At 41.6% G+C, this 25,448-nt stretch overlaps 1 protein-coding gene across 1 annotated transcript in view; it reads right to left on the bottom strand.

Annotated features, from left to right (window-relative positions):
- The window catches only part of LOC121700727 (protocadherin-15-like), a 180,616-nt gene extending 168,351 nt beyond the window's left edge, over positions 1-12,265 (bottom strand). The window contains 1 exon segment of the mRNA XM_042083929.1: positions 12,233-12,265. The gene's annotated coding sequence lies outside the window, so the exon portion shown is untranslated.
- Between the last annotated feature and the right edge of the window lie 13,183 nt (positions 12,266-25,448).

Here is a 25,448-nt window from a genome sequence, read left to right as displayed (position 1 = left end):
CTAGGTACGTCACAATGGAATGACATGTCGCCACCTCATTCGTCCAAAGCCGAGAGTAGAAGCTCGAGATTACAGCGAGATTACAGCCGTAGCTGCTCAAGCGATGCCTGAGCAAATAAAATAAACATTTTAGAAGAATAAAATATTAAAAAATAAGCTATGAAGTTCGAAATGTTACGAGGTTAAAGCAATGTGTCTGTGTGTGCACAACATGACAGTGGGGGGAAATGGATTCTTCTTTTGCCATTCACCTGAGTGCTGGGGTGCTCATTTTGAACAAAACACACCCCCTCAAGCTAAAGGAACTGGTATAAAACTAAGGAACGAAGGACAATTATGAGATGGGAGGAGAAAGAAACTAAGATGGAGTTGGCACACTACATCTTCACAACGTTTAGGAACATTGGTCTGCCCCAAACGTTCTAGAATGCCAGCTCAGTTTGTCAATTGTGGTTGTCTGCCCCTTACAACATTCTCACAAGCACGACTTTAGCGTTGGCCAGGGGCAGAGAATGGTCCCTTCCTTTGCTGCAAGCTGCATGCTGTTTATCTCCAAATGGCCTAAATAAAGGCAGCCACATTACTGAGTCATTTTGGCAGCTTGGAGCCTTCTGCAGCCTCCCCGACACAAATCAGGATGAACTGCAGACATCTCCAACTGGGAAAAAAGTGCTCTTTAGAAACCTCCAACTGGGAAAAAAAGTGCTCTTTGGGTTGAATTGGTTTCTTATCCCCCCTTAGTCTCTATGGTTATCTCTCTTTAGCCCCACCCAACACTCCCTGAAGCTCTTTACTGCATGTACTTAAGACCTCTCCATAGGTCAAATTATATGGTCACATTAGTTACATTTCAAATTAATTCTGCCCCAATGACTATTCTATTCTATTCTTCTATTCTTCTATTCTATACTATTCTATGTAAAATCTCAGCTTTTTTCTGCTATGGTTGATAGTTAGTTACATTCTTAAAACAAATGTGTTGAAACCAACACAACTTGTATTGTTTTTATTACATCTCTGTGTCCAGATAGGGACAACACAGTTTTGGTTGTTTCCAACACATCCGTTTTAAGAGTGTATAGATAGTAAGCAAAGTTAGATACGGTAGCTTTGGCAAAAATAGTAACCTAATTCGATTGTTGTCTGAGGCAGTCAGAGAAAGATGGTTTTCATACTGTCCAATGCATGACACATTTTTTCCATTTATTGAGAACATTATTAATTTATTGACTAGAACATATTGCCCTAAACTTGTAATTGTAGTTTCAGCTCCCATTCCACTGTGCCAAGGCCATATACTTCTTCATGTCAAGGTCATCCTCTTGTAAAGGAAGTGGCATACTCCTCCGTGTGTCACTGACGCGCGAACACACATGTTGGGAGGCACATGACACCCCCCGCATGCCGTGTTGATGACACAATTCTCGGCACAAGCTGCTGTAAAATCATAACGTGTGAACAAATTACAGAATCCTTCCTGAAATGACACCTTTGAAATCATCATTAAACCTACACACCTAAGCAACATGTGTAAGGAAATGTCATTTTTTCACTTCAAGTGACACCTAACATTTTCCCTCAAATGTCAAGCAGTATGGACAAGTCACACCTGTGGAAAAAAATCAACCTGTTTGAATGTTGTGGGAGCATTCAAGTACTGCTTGAATGCTGTGGGAGCATTGAAGTTCGCTGGCTGCCTTTATCAATTCTGTCTTTTACTTGACAGACTACAAATGGTGACTGACAGAATTGTTTTGCACCTGCTTCTAAACTCATTGGAGATTTGGACATTTGAATGGAGGGGATTGTAATTTCACTTTGGACAAACAACTCACTTGCCCTAATGGCTATACATGACAAATGGTGCCAAATTTCCTCTCTTAATGTCGTTTTTTTTTTTTATTCTTTTCAAGCGTTCAACCTGTCAAATGCAAAACTTCACAGGTATATCAGCTTTTAAAGAGTTTTTCTTTTTCAGCAGACTTGCTGACATGCATCCCCTTTGGGTTATTTGCTTGTTTGCTAACTTTCTTGCTCATTCATTTGCATTCTACCACTTCCTTCATCACAGCCAGCACAGGAACTAATGGGCATATACATCACTGCTTTAAAAGCGCACTTTTAGGCTTTGTGTAATGTTGAGCAAGCACCGCTCTGCGCGGATCTAGGCTCCCCATTAGCCACAGTTATATTTGAATCAGTGTAGGACAAAGTTTAAACAACAAAAACAGTAAGATGGCTGTCAGGCTGCCTCAAGATGAAGAAAATGCATTTGCTAATAAACAGAGTTGGAGCCCTCACCCAGCAGCATGAGAAAGAAAACATTGTTTGATTTGATTTCAAAATACGGGCAATAAAAGAAAAATCTCTCTATCGAATACAGACATAACTAATTCCACCTGATTAAAATGTTGTGGTCAGTGTAGGTGTTAGGAAGTCATAGCTTGGCAACAAGCTTGAAACAAGTCTAGGGAACTTAGGTGCTGCGATAATGTGTGTACGATCTAATAGTGAATGATATGCAAGAGGGCACCAGCTTACGTCCATGTCCTGGACCAGCCCACACATTGTCCCCTCGAGGTCCCCTCGAGGTCTCTCATACCGCCAACATTCACGAAATGTGGAGAAAACCCAAACACAAAGACAAGAACCATGAGAATGGTAAACAACGTAAACCCAAATAGGGAGAGGTCAAATCCAACAAAAGGGTGCAGGGCTGAAACAGAAAGGCACTAATTGGCTGAATCTCAATGTCCCCCCTAAGGTCTAAGCCCTGAACCCTCAAATACTTAACTGACACCCGTAGTAAGTGGTCAAGTTTGCGAGGGTGTAAGGGTTCAAAGCGCTAACAGGAATGGGACAGCAGCTGTGACCTGTGATCATTAAAGGCGCTCTAAGCGATGCTGGGTAACCTCACTTCTGTTGAAGTTCAAACAAAACAAAAAGCTAGCTCGCTACTTCCTCCCCCTCCCTCCCGTGCAATTAAAACTCTCTTAAACGCGCATCTCGTCGGTGATTTGCTGGAACAGTTTGTTATGTTTTTATGGGCAAGATTTGCCCAAGTTGTTTTGTGGCTGTTTTTGGAGCCTGGGTTGTCCACAGAGATCACATTTTTTTACAGTGTATTCAGGACACAGGCAGCTAGCGGATGGTAAGGTGATGTTTGCTGTAAATGACAAAAAATGTTTTAGCCTAAAAAAACGTATGACATCCCTTAGAGCACCTTTAAATTGACAACACAAAAAACGAGCCCTCAAGCACTTCACAATTTTGCAGTGGGACAGCCCTAAGCCCTCTCGAAGTTGCCGGGAACGCGCATCAAAGTGTGTGAGTGTGTAAGGGGAGACATTGAGACATAATCCTCTGTGTTGACATGCATTGGAGCAGCGCCCCTACTAAAACAGAAGTGTGCAGTTAAAAGTGGAAGCGCTCAGACAGACCACGATGATGTGCACGTTCACACTAGCTAGTCTGTTCCAAAGTACAGTACAGAGTCCGAGAACGCTAGGAAGGCCTCTAACCTCATCTTTGTAGAATCCGACTCGCAAGGAAGCATTCTATCAAGCTCCTTCATGGCTTTAAATAGCTACTCTGTAGCTACCAGGTGAAAGAACCACACTGGTGCCCCCTTGTGGATGAGGTGTGTTTGTGAAAGTGTACTGTCTAACTGAGTGCACTTCACAGGCAGCACATTGTAACAGTAGGCCTATACAAATGGGTATGGGTAAGGTACTGTGGAGTCATTTATGAGATTTATGAGAAAAATATGTGACATTGCCACCTATGTGTGCTGTCACCTATGTGTGCATGTTATAATGATATAACTTGTTCAATTACAGGTAAATAGCCAACAAAGTAATTAGTATCCATTAAATTATGGATGATGCCTTAATTTAAAGCATGATCACCATAATGTCCTACATAATAAGTGACATTTTGATGAATACTGACACATACTAATTTCCTTCCAGCAGGTAGAGTCATTAGCACACCCTTAAGGGATAACATATGGGCGAGCATGATCCTGTAAGAAAGGCTTTACTGCCCTCTACCCCATCAGCTGGTGGAACTAGGGGCCCTGGGACCAGTGTGTCTTGTTAAATTCCCACGTTCTTGTCAAGTCTCAGTAGAAAGGACTGCCTTTAGCTGGCCTTATGATGGATAAATGCAGGGAAGGGGAATCTCTTGCCCCGTGATTGAGAGGCTGAATCGGCTTTTCGTAGCTGGTGGGGGCTGGGGGCTGGGGGCTGGGGGTTGGGAGGGGGGGGGTTCTGCACAGTCAAGCTTCGCCACTCTTGTTTAAATAACGTGACCACACTTTGAAGGATGATCCCTGGAATATTCGCACGTTGTCGTTCGCCTTGGACGTTTATATAAATCAGACGACCACTTTGCTGCTGTCACCTTAAGATTTAAGCACTCACACATGTGACTTCCTCCTAGGCCATTACCTCAAGTTCATCATCTCTGTTTGAATAGCCACTGCAATGAAATATGCTTTTAATCTTGTATCTTCAAGAAAATACAAACACACGCACAAACACACACATACACACACACACACACACACAAACATGCACACACACACACACACACACACACACACTGCTTTTCATACTGTATATTAACTCTGCAAAAACTATATTAACTTCAGGAAATGGACCACATTGACGACTAGACCACTTTCATCCACATAATAGCAAATAAATAAACAGACAGCCTGTCTTTTTATGACAAGGAAATGACAAAAAATGTATTATTATTGACCTTTCTTTATCTTGACTCCAGAACTATGACACAGCTATATTTTTGTGCTTGCCTGTGCAGTTTTCTCAAATAATCAGCATTTCACTGAAGTTTACGGTATATGTCATTGATTCAACACGTTGCACTTCTGCAGTCAAAATTCAGTACACAAACACAAATATCCACTATTATTAACCCTTAAAGGTTTGGGTTTTTGAACATTCTAACATACGATTCTGTTCCGCAACAATTCAAGTAAAATTCTATGTTGAATTCAATGAACCCAGATATTCTTTAGAACGTTCACTCAGGGCTAAAGTTTTGGTAATAGAACTGTACACGGCTCTGTTCAGGCTCTGTTCATTCTGGGCCATACAACTATTTTCTTCTAATCTTGAACCTGTGTACATTGTTGTGAACAACATTGCCAGTCAATGTTGAAAAAAAAAAAACATCCAGTACAGTAAAGTTTCCTTTAAGCGCGTCTGTCAGATAATTATTTGCTTTATTGAACTGCCTAAAACCCTGGCTGCTATCAGAAGTTTAGTGCTGATATGGCTTGGGAAAATTCCCATCACCAAATGGCTTGCCTTCACACCCGTGTGTGTGTGTGTGTGTGTGTCTGTGTGTGTGTGTGTGTGTGTGTGTGTGTGTGTGTGTGTGTACTGAACAAAACAGGGGAACAAAGAGTATTGGGATGGCTTCAAGCCTTATTAGAGAGACAATTGAGCTTTGTTTGCATATCCAGTATTTTAATTAAATCCTTGGGTGACTGGAGAAACAAGCGAGGCACGAGCGAACGAGCAGTTGTGTTAATTGACATGATTTGGCATTTAATATTTATTTTCTTCCTTCGACGCTCAATCAATGCGCAATGTTTGAAAAACAGCGTGTGAAAATACAATAAATTTGAAGCACCATCTCAAAGTTTGCAGAGCGCTTTGGGAATTAAAAGGAGTCAGATTAAAAGATTGACTAATCTTGAAACTGATATAGTTCCTATGATTTGATTTGATTTTCATGTTGATGAACTTTATTCTTGTTAAAACTCTGAGTAACTTCTCTTAATCAATGCACTCCTTATATAATGGCAGCTTTCTGTGCAATTACAGAGGACAAAACATCCTCTTTGGTCAAGGTAGCAGCATGCATTTTCTTCTCCTTAACAGAATCTCATTCCTTGCCGTAAGGCAGACCATAATAATGACCTGCCAGATCCCCTCGAAAGCCGAACCATAATTTAAGGCCTTTTTATCTCCAGAACCCTGATAATTGGCATCAGCAACATGCCTCCTGCCTCCCAACCCATGGCTGTAACTCAGCTAATATGACGAGTCTACAGCTCTGCAGGCAGCCTCGGGGCCCTGAATATAGTCCTGCGTCTGTGTCCGAATGACAAGAATTGTGCGCATGACGAGAATTGTGTCATCATTGCGGCACATGGGGGGTGTTGTGTGCCTTCTAACATACAGTATGTGACCATGTATCAATGAACATCAACACCAGACCCTTCCAAAGGGGGCCCACCTATCCTGGGGTTTCTTCATAAAGCGATACCGGGCATACTGGGCCATCTTCCAATGACCTCGCAGCCTTCTGACACCAATTGTAGCAAAGGGAAAGAGTGATCACCCCAATCGGCCTCAAACTCAGGTCTACAGGGCAGTTATCCTGACCACACTGGCCAGGAGCCATGGCTCATTGGTATGGCAGTCAGGGCGCATACTCAACCGTAGTGATGGCACTCCATCACACTGACCTATAGGGTGCTAAGTGTGAATAATCAAGACACACACAGGTAGCTGTGTAGCAATTGAAAGAACGCTGAAGTCAGCTAATGCCTCAGTTCTGGCTATGTATTTTGAGAGGCAGAAGTTGAGGAATGCTGTTACTTAATATCACCACTTTGACAGAATAACTGTAATCACCTCTCAGTCTCTTGCCCTGTGGCCATTCACCTGACTGAGCCTATGTCTAAGCCGGGTAAATACAGTAGAAATATGCATATTTGAGGTGAATATGATCCTGGTTCACATTATCATTTTAATATCAAATTTGTGAAGTTGTGCGTCCACACTAGAATACTGAACCGCCATAGAAGTGCCTGTTTGTAGAAGTATCGTTTTCAGTGTGCAATAAACTTCATATCGACTATGTGACTTGACAGAGGTAAGCTGAGACAACAAATATGTTTTAGTGTAATATGACAGGCTTTACTCATAACTCAGAATCTCTGCTGCAAATAAGTTGGAGAACTTTAGCTTTCAGTCTCAATATCTAATTGGCCGAACTGATGTTCATAACTGAGGCCCTTTCACAATAATGCACTCAAAGCTTTTCATGACCACAGGCCTTATGCCTCTCTGTGAGGCATATCAGTAGCAGTCTGTCACAACATTGCTATTGTTCTTGTGCATTACTGTTTAATTACGGTTAGCTTCATCTTCTCATTCAGTTTTGAAAAAAGATGTTGTGATAGACATAACAAAACAAAGTAAACAAAAAACTAATCTAAGAGGGCCATTATTTCTCTGCAATAACAAAAGCGCATCCCAATGCAACGAAGATAAAACTGAAGTGCCCAAAACTATCACGTAGCATATACTTTCATTCAAATTGGCACTGCAATTTAAACGTTGCCAGTGCTTTAATTGACCAGTTGACAAAACATTACGTCGCCTGTCGACTATCATGGACCAACCACCCTCCAAATTACTTACTATCCAGAGCATTTATGAACCCTTTCAAGATGAGAAAATGAGCTTCTAAAACATCTTTAAACAGACAAACAACCCAATTTCATAGATGCACAAACATCACATTCAATTCTACATCATCGAACATCAATCTGCAGTAGACCCACTACACATTAACAATTACAATCTAATCAGCTTGTTCAGAAGTACCCCAACCAAGAAATAAAACACAATTCTCATGTGCTCTAAACAGCACATCAAGCGAAACTCATAAGAAGAAAAAAATTGAAATTGTCAGCTGTTCTCTTCACACCCTGTTCTCTACCGCACCCCACAGAATATCACAAAGCCATTGAATAAGTCATTGGCCATTCAAGTCATTCACAAACAGTGAGAACTAATGGCAAGGCATGTCTGATTACCGTGTACTATTTTACACTCTGTGGTGCTGTCGTTTGGATTCAGAGCACACAACAAGACTCATGCTCAGTTTATGGGGAGGAGGCTGGGATGGAGTTTGCTCCTCACAGCAAGCGAACCCACCCGTGCTGTGCGCAGTAATGCAAATTTGAGTAAAACATAAATAGAGATTTAACAAAAAACAAAAAACACATCAGTCTATCACCCTCTCCACCCCAACCTTCCTACTAAAAAATACCTTCAAATTTGAATCATGAGCAGAGTTTCTTGTGACAATGTGCAGGGTGTGTGTGTGTGTGTGTCTGTGTGTGTGTGTGTGGGGGGGGGGTCTCAAACAGAAAGGGGTGTTATGAGAGTGGTGATTCTTAGTATTTCAGAAAGTGGAGGAAATCAATATAGAGATCTTGGAACACAACCAAAACCGGTTGAATCTGGCTTTGGTGTAGTGTGTTAAACTCTCCAGTTCAATACATAAATGGACAACATTAGATATCATATATGTTGTCATAACAGAAACATAAACAAAAAGGCTTAAAAGTAAAATGGCATGCATGACCGATGTGAGGACTATCTTCTGTTATCCTGGAGGAGCTGCTACTGTTGTTGGGTCAGGCCAATTGGCTATGGTCGGCTGTGGGATTTCGAAAGGATTTCCTGAGGGAACCTGTCATCAGCTCCCACTCTGTTTACTGCATAATGCCATATGAGGTCAGCTGACCCAGTCCAGCAGACTTCCCCCTACATCACCCTAGCAATCCCTGTTTACTCAGGGATCTCTGTTAACTATGCACTGCTAATAGAAAGTTCTGGAAAACTAAGATCTAAGATCTGGAAGACTAATTAAAGTTGAGGATTGGGTATTGGAAATAGGAAATCCGGTTTGAAAAATACCTGGCAAGAACATCATATTCAGTTTCAAATACAGTATAACTGCAAAAGAAGTTAAAGTGAGTGTTAATTCAATTTCATTCCAAGCCCAAAGCTATGAGGTCACTTCACCTTGACAAACCATCACTTCAAGGCCTATCCACAACCCATTTACTCACAAGAATTCCCAAACAGTCTACAATTTTCTATTCTCCTCAGCCAATCAATTTCCAGCACTGAACAGTGACCAGAAATTAATTGAGACATCCTCTCAGATTTATTTGAATGGATTTCTTGCCCCCATTGCCTCTCTGAGAGAGTGATTTTTTTCAAAGGCCCAAGTGCAATTGTTGAAATTAATTAAGCAAAATATCAATGTTATATTACGCTGAGTCAATACGAGATCTGACACTGGTGGGGAAACAGGATTTCATAACTCCCTTCAGCGGTCAGCGGAGGTCAAGGATGGCTGGCTGATTTAACTCGACAGAACTCATGTTTTTCTGAATGTTTTTCGTAATTGGATCAAATATCAATATTTAATTTCAAGACTGTATCAAAAAAAACATCTTATTTTGCTTATGCATTTTACGAGCCAGGATGGAGGGGATTCTGCTATGCCAAAAGCAGAGGGTACACTTCCCGTTACACTTCAACAAGACCATGTTGTCCATGTATAACAAGGAATATAGCACTTGCTTCTTTTTGACACAGATGGGAACATCGTTCAACAGCACTTGAGATCTGCTACCGAGCTTCACAGCAAGATCAAAACCAGTCCCATCACGCCATACCTCTTGCCGAGCTGGAGATCACTCACGTTCACGCTACGATCTGCATACTTACATAAAGAAAACTCCGTTTGAGAATACATTAATAAATGCCGTGCATTTCCCCCAAACGTTGCCTCTTTGATCCACACAGCATGTATCAAAAAGTAAATATTAGCTGAGGAAGGTTTTCAGTTGGTCTCTTGATAGAAAGGACTTAACTTCAGACATGTGCGATTACACAAATTATGCACCCCAGAAGACTCTTCACACAATAAGAAATAGGTCTACGATACACACACTAACAGGGCTTAATGTTTTACAGCATGAATATCACAGACTATTTTGCAGCAAGAGCTGCTTGCTGTTTTTGCAGCAAGAGGTTTTTAGGAAAGTGGATGAGCATGCCAAAGATTCTTCATTAAACCGCTATGTTCATCTCTGTTCAGACCTATCTTGAGGGAAACAGTATTAAAGCTCACTTACCGACTGGATTTAGTGAGTTTGCTATGCACACTGTGTGACAAAGGGCTTTTTCTCAGGCTGTGAGTGGCCTTGCTAATTAAGCATGCAGTGCTTTTTTGTCCATATTTTTATACTTTATACACATAATACTCCTACTATTCCAGAGTTTGTGATACGATATGATAGATGAAGAACGCTCTTTGGATTTGTCCCAAGGCCATTAAGAATCCAATTGGTTTCTAGACCATTATGGACTCGGAATGCCAGTGTGTGTCTTTTCTATACTTATAGTAAATTTACAGAATGCATCATGTATCTTTCAGAGAAAACACGTGGAAAGCCCAGAACAGCTTCCTTAGTACAGTCACAAATATGTGATTAGAATGTTCGCGAGCCGAGAGTTCCGCTCTAGCATGAGACATTTACCCATGATGCTATGATGCGAGATTTTCCCCATAGACTGTATAAAGAACACTGACACTAAAGATCGTTTGTGTAGAATTCTAGAAGGAAGCAGGAAAATAATTCACTCCTCAACAGGTTCTAAACACACTGAACGACACGTCGGTGTGAGTCCACCTACAACATGTTCTGTGCGGTAGGCCTTGACTCGTGAAGACTAGAACACTTCAGCTCTCCCAGTATTCAGCCTTCAGAATACATTGAGCTTTGTCTTCCTGAGCAGATGGTTGTGCTTGCTCCAGAAGCCGTAAAATCCACCAAAACCCAGTATGGCATTTTGTCCAGAAACACAGCCAAATCAATGCAATTTCCAATTTGGGGCCAAGGCCAAAAGCGTTGCCTCTCAAGCTATTCAACATAAGGAAAACAATGAGAGACACACACACACACACACACATACAGAGAGAGAGGGAGAGAGAGAGAGAGAGAGAGAGAGAGAGAGAAGGGGGGCAGATATTGAGAGAAAGAGAGAGAGACAGAGAGAGAGACACACAAACAAATTACAGACAAAGAGTTGGTTGACCACGAGTCTAGCTGCTTCACGCCCGGGTTGCAATGAATTCAACTCACCATGTTTTTCCCTCGCTACAGTTTCTGATCAATAACGAGCTGTTAAGAACAGACTCTTGATTCTGCATTAGCAATTCAAAAACAGCTACTGTGTGAGAAACACTGAGTAACAGAAATATTTGCATGGCCTTGCAAATATCAGCTGATCAGATGTAAACAGGGTTTCAATGGCATTTCAAATTATTTACAAATGGTATGATTTCATCTAATTCTTTCCCACTCCCAACTTTGTTGTTTCTCTGGTGTACCAGCAGTCTGCACTATATACTATGACTCCCTCACTTCCCTCCTTTACCTCCCTCATTACCTCTCTGCTCTCCACCTCTCTCTAACTTCCTCTTTTCCCTCCTCTCCACCTCCCTCTCTTTCATCCTCCCTCTCTACCTCCTTCTCTACCTCTCTTCTCTCCACCTCTCTCTCTTCCCTCCTGTCTACCTCCCTCTCTTCCCTCCTCTATCTCTCTCTTCTCTCCACCTCCCTCTCTTCCCTCCTCTCCACCTCCCTCTCTTCCCTCCTCTATCTCTTTCTTATCTCCACCTCCCTCTCTTCCCTCCTCTATCTCTCTCTTTTCTCCTCCTCCCTCTCTTCCATCCTGCTCCTCTCTCTCTTCCCTCCATCTCCTCCTTCTACCACTTTCTCCTCCCACCACACTTTGACTAGTATTTGTGATGTAGACACTCCTATCCTCTAGTACTGACAGATGCAGTGGTAATTCCTAGCTAAGATCTCCTCTACACAGTATCATATATATTATTATTTTGCTGTAAGTCCCTTTTAATAAAAAGCAACTGCCAACTGAATAAATGTTAATGTACAGTAATGCACTTACTTATTATTATACCTTATATTATTACTTCCTTATTACTATAAAATAGACTCAAATAAGTTCTGTCTTCACCAGGGATTCAGGGTGGTCCGATCTTATTTTTATATGAGAAATTATACCTTACGACACAGCTAACATTAGTCACGAGGAGTCTATTATGATGCGTTGTCGAAACAGACCAGCTCTTCTGGAGAGACTCCTGTGATATTCAACGATCATAGAAATCGTTTATTGTAAAGAGGCGCAAGGCAAACATCGTTCATGTGCTTGAGCATTCCCTGTGATCCAAGTATAGTTTTTTGTCTGATAGTAGAACTCATAGCGATGGTGATGCTGGTAGTGGTACAGCATTTCTACAATTGCAGGCATGTTACTGATAAGATTAATATTCACAATTTAAAATAACTTACCTATTCCCGTGTTTTCCACATGTGTTCGGCTGAAGGCTACAGTTCAAAGAAAATGCATGGACTTGGCAGATTGATTATTCCTCGTGTAGGCTATTTTACTGTTATGTCATGAAGCGCGAAAATGCCTTATCACACTTGAACGGAGCTTTGGTAGCACTAATATTCTACCTCCACAATTATCACGTTACACACTCATCGTCAATCTCTCACCGAGTGTATCACCAACCACTTGTAAAGTTTTGCTCTGAAAGGAGATGCTGTAAATGACTGTCGACGAATCAAGTTGCAGGGAACACCACAATGTGACCCATTCATCGCAAGGACATCACTCACAACAGTTGGATAAGATGTTTAGCAAGTGCTTCAGTTCTATAGTACCTCGGCGGACTGCGGTACGCACGGGCACGAACTTGAGCGTGGTGCGGATCCGCAGGCAGTGGGAGGGGAATCGGTTATATCTGAGCTGAGATGTTTCTTGTGCTCCAGCGCCACCCTGGCGGAAGTTGTCCTACCGAATCTACATGAGCTAAATTGCATCCAAAGACTACAGGTAGCGAAGTCGAATCTGCCCAGGCATACCTCGCTTATACCTTGTTCTAAACCTAATAGGCTTTGACACAGATTTTTTGGAACGAATAGGTTATTCACTGTTTGGCTTCTCAAGGCTGTTCATTGACCCGAACATAGGTTTCAGTTTGTTTGGCTTCTGTGGCAATATATCTACAAGGCATATGAAAGCCTATTTTTAATGTATTCATTCAAATATAATTGTTCCATGCACACACATGTCAAATGTTTTTGTAGTTTTCTTTCGTTTGTGAGATATTAGCCAACTAATTGATAGTATAGCACCATGATTGCTCACAAGGATCAAGTAGTAAATGTTGGAGCTTGCTGATGTGTCATTCACCCAACAAGCTGTGTGTGTGTGAGTAATTCATGTTTAATTAAGCCTACAGTGGATGGAGGCACCATGCATGTGGCCTTGTGAACCACAACCACAAGGGGCCTTGTGACCACAACCAGTCAAGTCTGTCTTGACTGCCCAAAAACCAACACCATGACAACAGAGCAGAGGCACCTCACTGCAGCATCACAAATGTACCCCGATACGGTGGACAAAGGCTACTCAAGATCCACCACCTACAAGTCCAGCTGGCAGCCAGCTTCAATGGCTGGCCAGTTGAAGAGACGACCAGGTCCAGGTCATACTCACATCGGAGGGCACAATGCTTCAGCTACTAGTGGACCTGCAGCAGCCAGCAGTGCAGACAAGCTGGCTGGCAATCAAGCGTGCACTTCAACACCGCTTAGGCCAAAGTGTCTGTTGACTCTGCCAGTGGCAAGCTGGCCAGCCTCAGTTAAAGCAAGAGAGAGAGAGACAAGGCACTTGCGCTGCTTTTATCCACCTGCATACAGGATACAGGATCGTTTTATTGGCTAAATGTACAGACTACACAGGAATTTGACTTTTCAATGCAGCACTTGATTTAAAAAAAAACTTTAAAAGGGAGATAAAAGAAGGAGTTAAGGAAGTTAAAAAGAAGGAAGCATTTAAGACAGGTTTTAAAAGATGGCACACACAATAAATAAGACAACAAATAGTACTAAGAACACAATAAATAAGATACACATATGTCCACAGCAACACTAGTAAATGAGTAGAATGGAGCTTGTGGTAGTGTTCTTACTGTGCCACTACTAGTCATAGACTAGAACCAATTTAATGAAAAACATCAGCAATATAACGATTTTGTACTTGAAATGTATGCAAATAAGCACATATTTAACTAGATTATGCCACATTTACATATTTAAGCACATAATTTCAGAAAACGTAAGGTATGAGCTACACCAGGCGCGTAACTGAAGCGTTCCGTTCGTGACGCGTAAAATCCATTTTAGATGAATGGTCTATTTTTTTCGAACGTACGCCCCTCTGTCACGTCTGGTGTAGCTACTTCCATTGATTATAATAGAAGCTAATTGTTGCAGCAGACGCAATGCGAACGGAACGCTTCAGTTACGCGCCTGGTGTAGCTCAGCCCTAAGTAATCAACTGGGGAAGTTTCATGGTGATGTCTATTAGTTAAATATGTTATTCACCATTAGTGCCTTGACTATGGAGGCCTATGTTATTATGGTAATTAGCAGGCTTAAAACTCTAAATTCTGTTTGGTAAACAAGATATTCAGAATCAATACCCCAAGATTATGTAATATTAATATTACTGATTTGTTAACCAGTGTGCCCACCCAATTGGGCTTCTTTTGACTTTGTTGGGCGGGGGAAAATAAGCTTTAGGTGGGCAAATAAAATTGAATGGTTCTCTATGACAGAACCGTTGTTGGGGCGTTTTTTTTTTTGCTGAAGAGGGCGGGTTTTTGAACGTGATTGGGCGGAAATCACGCAACCCAATCTGGCAACACTGTTGATAACTTTCCCTCAAATTTGCCATCAGAAGTTCACCTTTGCGAAACTGATCCAGTCTATCAGAAGGGCTTCACATTGCCACCCATCAGCCAAGACACAGCATGCTCTGGAGAAGCCATCAGAAAGACACACTGCCGTTTTGCCATTTTGCCAGAGTTCACTAACCCAAAACCATCACTGCCAGCTGGGACCAGACAGGCTGGCAAAGACTGAGGTGAAGACAGCCAAGTGATGAAGATGACAGCAGCTCCAATCGTCAGCTGCAGCGAATAGCAGCATCCAGCTGTGGACATACCTCTGAATTTCAAGTGTGTGTGTGTGTGTGTGTGTGTTAGCTATCCCTACCTGACGTGTGTGTGCGCGCGCGTGTGTGTGTGTGTGTGTGCGTTTTAGCTATCCCTACCTGATGTGTGTGTGTGTGTATGTGCGTGAGTGTGTGTGTGTGAGTGTGTGTGTGTGTGTTTGCGCGCGTGTTAGCTATCCCTACCTGATGTGTGTGTGTGTGTGTATGTATGTGTGAATCTGTGTGTGTGTGTGACAACCCCCTCTCTCGGGGGCCAGACTTGGGTGGTGGTTGTGGGCCCGGATCCAGAGCTCAAAGCTTTCTACTACTGTGGCTCTGCTTCACCATCCGGAGTTGGGCTTGTGTTTGTTTGCCTGGCAGCTCCTGATGCCTCGCTGCCTGCGCTAGTGGCTTCTGCAGATGGGCAAAGTGGCTTAGTGGGGCGGCCACTTCAGAATGGACAAGAAAGATGGAGACCTGGTCCAGTTTCTACCGGCTGGGTTGTTGCCAGCACGTACTGTAGAACTCTACGTTCACCTGTGCAATGTAAGCACAGTCTGGAGGAGTTGACCCTCTTGCTCATCTTTACACAAAAGCCACAAAGAAGCCTGAATCCCGCTCCACTGCTGCAAATGTAAATGGCCAGAGAATGCAGAAGGCTAAAGCTAATACCGCTATCTGTAAGGGCCAAGGGCTTAATGACAAGAAGTTAATGTTCCTCTGTGACAGCTCAGGACGCAAGTAAACCCTTATCTTTGGGTGCATGAATGTCCCATCCATTTACTGCAAGGCACTGCTATAAGAAGCAAGCTCCGTTCAGCATGAAAATGCCACATTTCTGCCATGTTTAATGACAAAAAAAATGTGTTCCTTCATTTTATGATTCACTGACTCTAATTTAGCCTACATTTCATTTCACTATGTAAAGTGGTTAAACATGAGTCTTTTTCTAATTGAGGGATTATTTGTAGGAGTGGAGTGGAAACTGGTAGTATAGCTCACAATAATAGTAATCCAGCCATCTACATGAATTTAGAATCATGTTGATACACCCACGGATTGAATATGGTATACGGCTGGCTACTTTGGAATACACAGCAGTAGCCTAGAGCAGCTTTCTCAAGATGCTAAAAGCAGCCATATGATTCAGAAATAGTTCTCAGCTATAGGTTATTCCCCTAGTCATGCATTAATGGATGTCATGATATTTCAGACCGCTTACTGTGACAGAGAAAGTTTCAGGTGAAATGTTACATAAAAGACCACATTAACTGAAACCAGGGAGATGAGATGTCTTCATGGAGACAAACATAGTAAACAAAAAGCACTGTCAGTGGAAGTCATGGTGGCTTTCTTCACAGATTGAAAACAACACGGATACTTACTCACCGTGAAAGCGGTTTTCTCCACCTTTTGTCAAATCCACAACATCTAACACCAGTAAGGGGTTTAGACCTGTTTTATGGATTTTCATTTGGCGCAATAGAACCTTTTCTGCTCGGGCGCATTTTATGTGCTTTGCAAACACCATTTTACACTCACAATTTCTGTGCTGAGTTAAGCAGAACCAATGATTTTCTCAGACCCTTGCACATCTTATCTTTTCCAGCGCCGCGATGAATAAGTAACTACAATATGGAAATGGACCCCTCCAAATTTTATCTTTCTTGTTCATTTTTTATTGCATTAACTGTTCTCCAGAAAAGGTTACCTTGTCCTGTTCTCATTAATTTGGAAAATGGTCTTTCTTTTATTCATAACCGGAGAGCAGCTTCAATGACTTTAGCCGCGGACATTGAATTTTAACATTTTCTAGCCAGATGAAAAAACAAATGGGTAAACAAGTTTTAATTATTGCTGAGCAAAGGTGCACACCACAGAATATGTTTAAGTGTGAAGGAGTGTGTTAGAAATGCCCATTAATGAGGCCCCAGTAGGCTTGCTTCGTGTAAATGCATTAATGAATTAATTGCTACATGCATTAATTATTTAATTAATTGCCTCGTGTAAATGCACTAATCCTGGCACAGTGAGCTGCCTGCTACAGCGGCGCTCTGGGAGCGGTGAGGGGTTAGCTGCCTTGCTCAAGGGCACTTCAGCCGTGCCTACTGGTCGAGGTTCGAACCGGCAACCCTCCGGTTACAAGTCCGAATCGCTAACCAGTAGGTTGTAGACATGCCCATAAACCTCATCCCTGACTGAAAGTGTTTTTTTTTTTTGCAGTGGAGATTTTCATTGAAGTTCTCTTTTAGTCTCACACTACTATATAGAAAATTGACCTTTTAATCCATAAATGACTATAAATTGCCCTGTCAGGTTTAACATAACATTAAGGTCAAGTATTGTTGGAATAGCAGTTTTCCCAGACTTCCCCTTGTCCCAGACTGAAAGGGATTATTTTTTCAGTAGAGAGATTTACATTGAAGTTATCCTTTAGTTATAACATTAAGGTCAAGCATTGCTAGGATAGCCCCTTTTCTCATTCCTAAATATACGCTTACTGACTCATTTTACGACGTGTGATTTGTTGCACTACTGTCTTATTCTACTATTCGATTTCCTCTGTATTTCCTGTGCACAATGAAGGACACACACATGCCGAGACTCATTCATCAAATAATTAAAAAATGTATGAATGTGTGTGCAGTTGGCAGTTCACTGAGGCATTACATCAGAGCAGTGCCATATGTACACTCTTAAAATGAATATCTATGTCCAGATAGGGACAACACAATTTGAAAAAGTATTTAAAAAGAAAAACAACTCTCAAAAGCTCTGATGTTTATTCAGGAACTCAATATTGTATCTTCAATATTGTATCTTCTCCCAATATCTTAAAAACTAAGCAGAAGTATGGCACTGCTCTGATGTAATGCCTCAGTGAAAAAGATACTTTCTGCCAACTGTACACACACTCATGCATTTTTTAATTATTTGATGATTCAAGGAGAATGATTGTGTCTGCCAAATGAATGAATGTAAATTAACGATTCTGCCTTGACAATAGTATACAGTATATCTGTTTGTTTATTTATTTATTTTTCTATACATATACTGTAGTTCATGATATGGCAAGCTTTCTTCTCACTCCTTTGCAGCTTCAGCATCATTCCTCCAGCCTGGTGATATCTCAATTTGTTTATTTTTTTATTTATTTATTTTTAATACATATAGTTCATGATATGGCAAGCTTTCTTCTCACTCCTTTGCAGTCATAACTAAAGCTTCAGCATCATTCCTCCAGCCTGGTGATATCTCGATTTGTTTATTTATTTTTCAACGGTATGACTGAGATAATGTACCTCTTTGCCAGCTTCACTGATACCACAATCAATGCTGAGAGAGTAATGAAAGCAATACCACCCCCCCCCCCCCCCAAAAAAAAAAAAGCTACTGAAGAGCTGGGATGATGGCTTGGACTGAAGAAGAGTACTCACTCGCTCCATTACTCATACTCACTCTCTCCTCTCTTTCCTCATTTTCTCTCTCTATCCTTTTCTCTCTTTGTCACTCCTATTTCTCTCTCTTTGTCTCTCTGTGCCATATCCCCCCATCTATCTCTATATTAAGGTTGGACATATAGTATGAAGCATTTTACCATCCATTCAGTGCTGGAGGGACAATGGGGGATGCCTTTTGAGCTTAGCCAAGATGTTCAGGGTGTAAATAGTTGGTACACTTACCGTCATGCCTCAATAGTTCGTTCAAAATCAATTCTCCCTTCCCTGCTATTTTAAACATTAAGCTCCTCCATGTTCGGTGCTGTTAAAATTGAAATTACCTAATTGGTCAACTCAAAATGGGAAGAGACACTTCTCTCTGGAATATATTTGTTTCAGGATGGATTTGCTTACAAGTAATAGTATTACATCAGCCTTTGAGAAGAAAACAAGATAATTTTGAAAGCCCACTTGGGGTGGTAATCTTTTCAACACTTCAGGCCAGCCATTTTGCACTCTGTATTCAGTTGGTTGTTGAATCACTCCCAAAATAATTGAAAAATCCAATCAAAGAGGATATTTCCTGAATGCAAATGTATGATTATCATATGCGGCATATAGCACTCAAAGTGACATACAGCCCACATCATTTCCATACCGTAAAGAAGAGAGATCTCGTGACCTTGGGCTTGCTATTGCTCTTATGACAATCAGACGTTATCATACAGGTCTAAATCCAACTAGCAGCGTAAGATGAGATGTAATCAAGTGTGGGTGAGACATGTCGCTGTGCGGCTGTAGAGGGGACAGTGTCACTCAGTCACACATACACACACACACACACACACACACACAAACACACACACACACACACACACACACACACACACACACACACACACACACAGCAGTAGCAGTCTCCTTCAGAACTAATGAGCATCTCTGTAGTGCTTACACAGCCGTTGTGGTGTCATGGGCCGATCAATGAGATTCACGCCAATCAATAACTACAACAGAGAGGGACGGGTTTTATGGGGAATACTCCGCTGTGTCTCCCTGCGCAGGTCACCCTTATCGGATGGTGCTCAGCTCTACAAGAGCCATCAAGGAAATCTTTGGGTGCAGTTTGTCTGACTTGACTGAAAGCAACACAATGCAGTTCTTTTAACTTAAAATAACAAGTTCGACCTCATTCCGATGCTACACTAACTTATGATATAAAGAGTGAAGTCTCTGGCATTGACAATGTGTGCCTGGAATGCTTGATATTGCACTATTTACTGTAAGATTAATTAAAGTAAGATCATGACCCTTTTAGTCGGTTGGGTACAGTCTTACAGTAGAACAAAATGGCACTGAACGCCAAGGGGCATAGATATCAATTCCTCCATTGTGTTGCTTTAAACAACAGATTACCCCTGATAAAACAAAACACAATTTAATGTGCGAATGGAACCTTCAAGATACAACAAAGAACTTTCTATAGCAGACTACACCATCAGTAGCCTTGGATACCAGACTCTCTGACTTCTGGAGTACTGTAAGGAAAATGGAGTGGAAGTACGTAGACAGACGGAGCCAGGCTACACCATCAGGTACTCTGGTGCAGAAGCGTACTACACATGTCTCATAAGGTGGTATACTGCTCACACAGACATAGGCTGTGTCTGAAACCACCTACTTGCACACAAATATTTTGCTTAAGTATATAGTGCAGATAATGATACAATATTAACCATCGAAAAGTGGGCACAACGCAAGTAAGCACTCAGCGCACACTAGCAGTTTACTGATGCAAGTGTGTGGTTTGAGACACGGCCATAGTGCACCATCATGACAGACAAGCTGCTTCAAGCGGTAGATGTTATTTTCTTTTGTCCTTGGCTTGCTGTGGAGTAGCTGAGACATCATATGTGTGCTGGTGAGGTTCTTCCACGGATCCTCTCGATTTAACCTCCTCCGGTAGCTACTATCTGCTGAGGTGACAGTCAATGGAGGGAGAGAAATGAAACCTGGCAGTCAGACAGGATTGTTTGGTGACAAGATGGATTGTGTGTGTGTGTGTGTGTGTGTGTGTGTGTGTGTGTGTGTGTGTGTGTGTGTGCGTGTGCGTGTATGTGTGTGTCTGTGTGTGCGTGCGTGCGTGTGCATGCGTGACTGAGTGTGTGTGTGTGGGTGGGTGCATGTGTTTGTGTGTGTATGTGTGGACTAGAAACAAAGAAAACTAAAACTTCAGATCAGAGAATATGTGGTAGTTAACAGTCAGCTGGAATAACAGATTGTAATCAATTGCAGACTAGATGGATGGATGGATGGATGAATGTATAGAGGGAGATATTGAGAAAAAGATAAAGATATCAATAGATAAAGATAGTTGAGATTTTAGATATAGGCTAGATAAAGACATACAGACAGACAGAAAAACAGACAGAAAGAGAGAGAGAGAGAGACAGACACAGAAAGGCAGTGATTAGGACCGACAGACTGATGGAAAAGAGAGAGAGAGAGACAGACAGACAGAGACCACATTCAACAGCTCTCTGCCTAGCACACATAAGTAAAGAGCTCTTTGCTTGCCTAGGCCTGGCTTTATATAAATGGCCTGTAAGAGCAATTTCTGTGATCACAATATGTAATGGGGTTGGCAAAAAATTAATTACTGGTGTCTCCCTGCCTACATCCAGTGTTGTTTCGATTCATCAGACTTTAAGGAAAGCTTTATAGTTTGCTAAAGTGCTCCATCTTAAAAAATCAAATAACTCCACAATGTGCCCTGTCTGTTGGCAAAGCAGTTACTAGCAAATATTTAGTGAGTGATATGGTGCATTGATAATTAATTTCCAGTGTCAACTTCAAGTAGAGTTTTGGTCCCTATAAGAGCTGTTGCTGTTCTCGCCACAGCACAAATAGGCCACTTCAAACATAATGAGAAGAAGCAAATATGGAATCAGGATACACAATACACACAATAATAATAATAATAATAACAAGCTTTATTTGTATAGCATCTTTCATAAACATAAGCTCAAAGTGTTTTACATTTGGAGCATTTAACACAATAATAGAGAAAAAATAATAATAATAATAATACAAACAAACAAACAAATAAACTAAAATCTAAAATAAAATAAAACATCACTACCTAAGTGCCTACCTACAGCATCTCACTTAAAATGAAATGATACTGAGAAAGTCATGGATATGGTTATGGTTGTGATTACATATCAGTTTTGACATAAACATGACATAAACATAACGTTCTATGTAAATAATGAGCAGTCAGTGGATTAATGACATGGAGGGCTCTAATTTAATAGATCAATAGGTCATTGTAGGTTCATTCAGCAAAAAATGAATTGTGTAAAAACTATTATGATTAACTAAATACATTCATTTGGGAATATCATAGCAACTGAGAAAGGATCTTTTGGGTGTATTTGGGTGTATCCAATCACTGCTCAAGAATCCTACATGTATGAAAATGACAATGCCTTTCGACTCCTCCCTTTGATGCTGTGCCATTTGCACCCAATCAGTGCGTCACACGCATTGCCTTTTCAATTGAGGGCCCAGTATTTATGCCAGACACGCGCCAGACCTATCCTGCGCGTGTAGCTGCCGTTAAAAAGTAATACTTCTTCACTTGTCCTCCTCTCTGCAGCCCGCTTTCTATGCAAACTGGGATTTTCAGAAGTGCGATTTACAAGAACTATGAAGATTGAAAAGCCAGTGGTCCACAAAGAAATGACTTATAATTAAATGGGGGGAGAGCCAGGGGTGGGTGGGGTGGAGTGGCAAGGGGTGGGGGGCTTGGTGGCGTGAGGAGAGTGGTGGGTAGGGGAGTGCTGCCAGAGACTTGATATATTCATGCCCAATGGCACTTTAAATATCCCATTTACAATTCCAGCCTAAATTCAAGGATCGGCCGCGCCAACGGGACATTAGTCTACGGCAATTTTAGCCAGCTGAGGGTAGGATATGAACTCTATCTCTCTCTCTCTCTCTCTCTCTCTCTCTCTCTCTCTCTCTCTCTCACACATACACACACACACACACACATAAACACACACACACTCACAATCCCTCAGGATTTCTCTTGTAAGTAAAGAAACTTATTTATGACCAAGGACACCAACCTGTCTGAACGGAACATCCATAAGAAGGGACCCTGGGGGGAAGTTTCAATTACCCACAGCCCTTGCAGAAAAGTGGAGACAATGTTCCCGAGACGATTAGGGGGATCTGACTTTTAATTGGCCGACAGTTCTCTCGCCTGGGGGGTCAGCCCAAGTTCAAACCCACATTGAAGAGTCTCAACAGGTGCATGGAGTCCACTTATTTCTTTTCAACCTTTCAGAGAAACTAGGTTAATTACTTGACTAGGTTAATAAACTTGTTAGTTAAGATTTAAGAGTAAGTTAAGAGTAAGTATTCTCTTAACTAACATCAGTGCAATTTGTTGACATTAAGGAAGTTAAAATAAACAACAAGATTAAGTAAAACAAGTAATGAATATCACTTGACTGGATTATTATACTTTTTAGTTAAGAGAGTTGTGTTCTCTTAACTAACATCAGTAAAAATGTGTTGATATTAAGGAAGTTAAAATGAACATCAACATAGTATTAAGTAAAACAGGAATACCACTGAATGATAATTAATGCTAAAGTTGGAGCATTCATGGCAACTGTAGCTCAATGAATAGTGTGAATTTAGAGATTCTGGGCATAAATGTCTAGGTTTCATACTAAATTGCTTGCTTTGCACTGACCCTGAGGTTTATGAAGGTCTCCATGGTAATAATGCATTAGCTAATGGAAATCAAGGCCACTTTCTGAGATATTTTCTCTGGAGCTGTTCACATAAGATGACCTAAGGTCAATGCAACCTGACTACAGCAGTAACCCTGGCATGAGACCAGTATAAGGTCAGCTTGTTTTCTTTTAGTATACACTGATTTTATTGGATATGTTTGTGTCTAGACCAGCAGAAAGCTGAGTGAATTCAGACCGGGCGAATGGACATGTATCTAACCTTCATCTTTCACAATAACACTGTAATTTGGTTTTCCACAAGCCCAAATGATTCTCAAACCCAAACACGTTAATGCTCTGATATTTTGGGCAACAACAATAAGACATGAACCAGAAGCCCATCCATTCCATTTGCCATTTACTGATAGCCACAATCAACCTTAACCCTGAGAGCTAAACAGACTCAATAGAAACGCATGAAACTCACATTGTGAGGTTTATATAAGCATGAATGTTACTGACTTAGTTACAGTTGGCCAAATATGTGATGAGTCTGTATAGTCTTTAGTCTGTATATTATAGAATGCAAATGAAGTACAACATAGTTATAGATCAAATATGACATAGATGTATGAAATGCATTGCATCTTCAGCTTGGTCTCATCGGTTATTGGTTATCTATTGGTCATCAAACTGAACACTTGAAGCACAAAGCTCTGCAGAATCTAGTCTATCTCCGGTGACTTGTTTGGCGCTATGATAACGATGTGACGAGCTCACTAAAGTTTTGTTTTGGCCACGTCTCTGCAAATGACAAGTGAAGCAACTGCCTTCTCCCTTCTGCCCACTGAGCTTCGGCTAGCTCAATACACAAACCGTTTTCAAGTGATGTGTGTCAAGAAGCACAGAGTTTAGCAACAGTAAGGTGTGAAAATGGACAAATGCTAATTGAATGTGAGAATAGCGTCATTTTTATGCCTCTGGGTTGAGTCAAGTGGTTTTATGTGGAAATGTAAATGGATAACACAAAAGCAAGGAGCAAATTTAAAAGGTGTGCTAATGTTTTAAAGCACACTCTACAAGTGTATGGTATCCACCCCAAAGACAAATGCATCATAGCTATAAAAGCAGGAAATGATCCTCATCAAAAGACTTCAAATCATTCTGTCCAATTATCCAAGGATATAACAGTCAGTCTTCCACTTCGTTCACACACAGCTCCAGGTTGGGCAACAGGTGAAGCACACATACACACACACACACACACACACACACACACCCACACTCCAGATAATAATTGAGCACATACTGTATAATGGCAGAACAAGACCATATATCTTATCCTGCGTCACAGTCTACTTGGGGTCCTACCCGATAATTGGGCCCAACCTTAGTCCTCATGCCCATAACAAGGGGGAGGAGAATTGAGCAGTGCTTCTGTTGATCAGTAAAGTAGTCTCGGAATGAATGGACTTTTAATGGACTCTCCACAAGAACCTCTCATTAGAGCAGAAAGAACAAGAAAGCCAGAAAAAAACAAATACAAAAATAAATTGGTAATTGTGTGAGTCTTTTCCACTGGTCATTGTGTGTGTGTGTGTGTGTGTGTGTGTGTGTGTGTGTGTGTGTGTGTGTGTGTGTGTGTGTTTGGGGGACCTGTTGCTTTGAACCACCTGTAGCCAGGTTGAAAGGTAATCCCAACGGATCCCAATAGAATTACAGCTAATGCCGTTTCCCTCCCCTTCCCTCCTCCTGCTCATCCCCTCTCTCTTGTGGGAGCACAAAGGCTGTGTTCTCAGCAACAGAAGGTCTATGTGTGTGTGTGTCTGTGTGTGTGTGTGTGGGGGGGGGGGGGGGGGGGGGGGTCTTTGTGTTGGGCGCCTGATGAGTCATTGTGTGTCTGTGTGTTGTCAGTAACAACCTACCGCGATGCCCATTTTGATCTCCTGTCACCTTAGTGGAATCAGTCAGAGATGGAGAGAGAGAGAGAAAGAGAGAGAAAGAAAGAAAGAAAGAAAGAAAGAGGGAGGGTGTGAGCAGAGAGAGAGGGAGAGAGACGGAGGAGGTACAAGAGAGAAGAATGAAAGAGAGAGAGCTGGTGGAGGTGGCAGATCAGCTGAGATAATGACTTCTGCTGTGTCATGTGGAACGAGAACAGGCATGGATGACATAACAAACAGCCTGCACACAGCGGACTCTGATTGGCTCGTCCCGTATTCCCTATGCATTGAACAGACCTGGAAAAACATTCATCAAGAGATTTGGTCATTCCCCACCAACGCTATTCTCAGGCTATGTTGGAGTCA

The sequence above is a fragment of the Alosa sapidissima genome, chromosome 24, assembly GCF_018492685.1.
Source record: "Alosa sapidissima isolate fAloSap1 chromosome 24, fAloSap1.pri, whole genome shotgun sequence".
In the NCBI taxonomy this organism is placed as follows: domain Eukaryota; kingdom Metazoa; phylum Chordata; class Actinopteri; order Clupeiformes; family Clupeidae; genus Alosa; species Alosa sapidissima.
Note: the sequence above shows the minus strand (reverse complement) of the source record. Positions and strands in the feature narration are given on the sequence as shown.